Genomic DNA, 5373 nt, shown 5'->3' on the forward strand with positions numbered 1-5373 from the left:
CATGGAAAGGCTTCAAGGGTGAATGCAAAGTGAGAGAAGGTTTTGGGCCATAACACAACACAAGGGTGAATTGTGTCTTGGGCTCCAAATTTTCAATGAGGAAGCCCTGGCTCGTGGTCAAAAAAGGACAATGAGTCCACCCATTTTAGCATTTTCTTACACTTACATATTTTTGTAAATGTAGAATTATTAAAAAGTAAATAATATTAAAATTTATATTTGAGTTTTGTTGTGAAAGTTGGCATATTCATTATTTTGGTTTTGTCTTTGAGATTGTTACATCCATTAATATGTGTCAGTTTTTTTCAACTATTGCCTACAACAATTGCATGCTATCTTTATTGCGGAATATATTTAGCATTTTGGGAAAATTTTTTTCCTTTGATAAAGTGCTTTAATAACTAAAAATGTTTCGAGTATAACAAAAGATGTTTAGTATGTTGATTAGGTGTTTTAAACTTTAATAAGTGGGATAAACTAGTATTTAGTTTCAATCCTACATTGTAAAACTTTTCTTTGCCGTTTTATCTCCACACTTTTTCATACTAAATCCATAGTATTTGTTAGACATAGGTACCCTTAGCTTTTAAATATTAAATCAAAACTTTTTATAACAATTTCTTTTCTAAAGAAAAAAATTCACACCCCAATCTTTATGTAAGTTTTATCTACAAATTCCCTTTTCTTGCTTATTTTTTTAAACCTTTTTTTACCACTTACACATAATCAAAAGCTGAATATCAGTATGAAATAAATATGAATGCATATTCCACCTTGAAAAATGCTTAGATTTTGATTTTATGAAATTGAAATATGTAGATATTGCTATTAATTACATCGCTTTTAGTAATTGAAAATTCTTCAACTGCTAAATTAATTTTTAGATTATAAATAATAAATTAATATTCTTATGCAGTTGTCAAATATTTGAAGATATTATCTATCAAAAGTGCAAACATTAACCTTTTTGAATCAATATTTCCTTATATAAGAGAGAAAGCCCAAAGTTTCTGAACCTTCTGGTCATTTGGTTCTTCCTATTGCCTTTGGTCCAGTAAGCTCTCTGTTTTCCTGCTTTTTCTTATTTTGAAGCTAAAGAACTAATTGACTTAGGTTATGTTTGACGCTTTTATTTGCTTGCTCGAGGAATCAGATTTACTGGGACAATTTTTTCCTTCTTCGTTTTCTCCTTTTTTTTTTGTGAACTAGCAAAATAGTTTTCTTTTGGTACTTCCTTGTGTTTGATTTCTGCCAAATTACTCTATAAGTTGATCCTTTTATTTAAAATTTTTTTTTGAGGAAAGTGAGTTGATCGTTTTATGATTTTGAGACTACTGTGCAGGAATTGCAGCCACTGCAACCCACTTTCTTTGCCTGGTTTTTGCCATTTAAGAGCCTCTATCTCTCTGGTGAAATTTGTTCTATAATTTTTTTCGAACTGAAAATTACTTTGCCAAGATATATTTTGCACTGGGCATCACAAAATGTCTTCAATTGGTAGGTCTAGCTCTTAACTATAGCCAAATAATGAAGTGTTAGCCGCAACATTAACAGAAAAAAAAAAAGTAGTTCTAGTTAGCTTGCAATTTCTCCAACCATAATAGAAATGATTTCTTATTATGGATAGAAGATACATGTTTCTTTTTTTTAATATGTTGTGGATCTATTTGTTTGTATTTTCCTTCTAATTGCTGTAAATTTCGGCCGTGAATATGGGTGGATACCTTTTTTTTTTTCTTTGTTTTCTTTGCTCAGGTTTTTGTAAAAGTTATAATTGACGAGATTTTTTAAATTGGGTTTCTATTTCATAGCATCACTTGGTATGATTTTTTTAAATTTGATTTCTTTTTAGATAAAAATTTGCTTCTACAGGCGATTCTTTGTGGGGTGGAAAATATGTGAGCCAACCAAATGTAGTACTGCTTTTCTGAATTACATCCTTTTTTTTTTTCTTTAACATGGACGGTGAATTTTTTCACCATTTTTTCTTGGCAATATTTAGAAGAAGCACTTTACTTTATTTTCTAGGTTTCCCTTGACAACCATAACTTATTTTTGAATCTCTAACAAATATTTATTTCCAGATGTTAAATATTAAATAGTACCTATGGCTTCACTTAGTCTAGTTAGGCCCACGTTTTGATAGATTAGAATAGAAGTAGGAATGGTGTAGAAGTTGCCGATTGACAGAATAAAAGTCACTGTTTACCCCTTCGAGCTAGTTGGTAATCACATTTTAATCCCCAAAATAATGGATGATGTACTTTTTAACACTGTAAAAGAATCTAAAATTTGTTTCTTTCAATTTTTCCCTCAAAATGATTCCTGATGAACGGCAACTTCTGTAATCATTGGCAAAACCTATACAAATGGTCAAAGCAGCAAAAATCTGGAATTTTAGCTATAAACTCAACATTCTTTAACCAACATGTATAGCATAAACTACAACTTCAGAACTAAAACTCTACAGACAATTCCAATAATAACCAGCAGCCCTTACTTCTTTCATTGATTTACTAATGATCCCCTAAGAACATGGCCTAATTTTGAGTAATAGAGTGTTAGATAGAGTTTACCCTAATTTCTAGAGATGCATCTCCTTAATTGATCCTATTTATTTTTTCTTTTGTTATTCCTTTATACCTCGTAGCACCTGAGCAATGTTTTTGGCCATGCATCACTGCAACATTGGCAGTTCAGTCATTAAATCACTTTGGTTAATGGTGTTGATGATAAATTAGTTAACATCTGATCTTAAGGAGGACAAGATTGTATATATTTTTCGTTCAAGGGGACAAAGTGTGATCATACACCCTACTCAAAAGGAACACAATATTATTAACTCCTATTAAAACTAGAAATAAAAAGTCACAGGTTCCAGACTGGACAAATTGAAATATTATAAATTCTTCGGTGACTTCTTTTAGACGAATAAAAAATATGCCTACCACAGTTATGAACAAAAGGTATGAATTTGCCACTTTTGTGCGCAATATGAATAGCTTTTCAAACATATTCTTGATTACATTGAGTTGTCACGCGATTTGTTTTGTACATTTATATGTAGCAAGTGCTCAAATATTTTTGACATCTGTATGCATATTTCCGGCGTCTATTATAAAAAATCAATGGCAAGTTCGATACTTCCACTTTCCTACTCCTCCCCGATCAATCCCATACCCAATCAAGGCATGTAGTACTAGCAATATATGCCCGTATACATAAGCCATGTCTTATCCGCATCGTTGACTGTTTACCCTCCGACATGCATACAAAACGATTTGAATAATGCCACTAGAATATCTAATATAAATTCCGAAACAGGAAATCCAAGTTGTGATAAGTTCGATATTGCAGCAAGGCAGCGAAGGAAAGAAGCACTGGACACCAACAGATTGATGAAATGGTAGTTATTGCCACTAGTGCTAAACTGGAGAAAGATCGAGATATAAATCCACAACAAGCAAGTTCTCAGCTGCATTTTGTCTAGGAAAGCTCATGATGTGAGATTGGCAACTTTGGTGGAGGACATTTATCAATTAAGTTTGTTGTTTCCAATATGCTCCTTTTGTTTAGTAAGAAAGGAATATAATCATATTAGTGTTAGAATTAGCTCATATGTCATAAGCATAATCGAAGATGAGGATGTTTAGATTCCTCATTGTCAAATAACACTACTTGTATAGATCAATCGAGCGTTTGCTCGCATATGTAAAGTTTTGATAATCTATAAAATCACTTTATCGTTTCGAAAAAAAAAGAGATAAGTTCGATATTGCAATCATAATTATCTTCAACTCCCAACTCAATCATGGGGTCGACAAATTTCCATGCATACTTTATCTCTCCCTCTTCGAGAACCATGTCACGTAAATTTCCCTATAAATGGAGAAGAAGATGCTCCAGCTTCCTCACCCTTCTCATTGTTCTCAAACCAAATCTTGGGTTCATAAACCAAGTTGTGTGAGGAAAACAAAAATGGGTTCCAAGGCAATTCTCTTCCTATGCCTTCTGCCTGTAGTTCTGGTGATTGCTTCAGAGGTCACAGCGAGGGATTTGCATAGCATACAATATAGAAGTTTTTGCATAACATAATTTACTCTAGATGATTTTTTTTTCCTGCTAGAATGCAAGCACTAACTAATAATTCTGCCCGATCCCGTGACCATTTGCAGCCAATGCTGCAGAGAAGCGTATTAATGGTCTGGAAGAATCCAAGTATCCTGGTGGTGGATATGGAGGGTACCCTGGTGGTGGATATAGGGGTTACCCCGGTGGTAGTTCTGGTGGCGGCTGCGGTGGTTATGGTGGTGGTGGATACTGCCACTATAGTTGCCATGGCCGAGGTTATTATTTCTGTTTTTAAACTCGGACCGGACTAGTTGGTTCGATCGATCGAACCGAAAACCGACAAGTTGACCGATCCAAGTTAATCTTAAAAATTGAGAAATCAAAAACTCGGTCTAACCAGGTCAAAATCTGGGTTTGACCGGGTTTTGACCCGATTTGACCGGAAAACTGAACCCCATCTCCTTTTTTTTTTTAATGTCTTTCAAGGGCAGAATATTTTTAATATGATGTTTTGATCCTTAAGTTGTTAAAAATTATTAACACACCTCAAATATTTCATACTTTATAAATGTTGTCTTAAAGTTTGGTGTTATTTTTCAATTAAGTCCATAATTTTAATTCTAAACTTGTTAATGCTTATTAAATAATATAAATTGCTACTTGATTGCTCTAATTTATTTGTATTTTCTTATTAAATATATTTAAAACATCAAATATATATGAATATACCTTTATTAATATTAACATGTTATTAAGTATTTTACATATAATATTTTAATTTTTAAATAAATTTTATTTATAACATCATCCGGTTCAACCCCTATCGAATCCGGTTGAACCCATTGACCCCTGATCCCTGAGTTCGACCGAATCGATATCCGGTCCGGTTCTGAAAACATAGGTTATTATGCTGGTGAGTCTGTGGATGTTGAGCCTGAAACCGAACCACAAAACTAATAGCCAGGCCTTATGGATCATGATGCTTAAATGCCGCTGGTGCAAATTAAGAGGCTAAAAGTACTAAAATTATGTATTGTGTGATAAAAATAAGAGCTTAATCAGTGTTATTCTTTTGACCATCAGGTGAATTACTGCAGATTATGATGTACATTTTTCTACTTCCAAGATGTGAAAATGAAATCTTATTTGTCTTTCAAGTTTCAACAGCCAGCACTTCTGCTTGATTATACTGGCTTCATTGTCTATGGTATACCCAAATTGTTCAAGCGTATTTGCTGAAAAACATTTTAACACATTGAGGTTTCAACAAGAGATTCCCAAAAGCTAAATTGTCTTGAGTCT

This window comes from Coffea arabica, chromosome 3c, assembly GCF_036785885.1.
Source record: "Coffea arabica cultivar ET-39 chromosome 3c, Coffea Arabica ET-39 HiFi, whole genome shotgun sequence".
In the NCBI taxonomy this organism is placed as follows: Eukaryota; Viridiplantae; Streptophyta; class Magnoliopsida; order Gentianales; family Rubiaceae; genus Coffea; species Coffea arabica.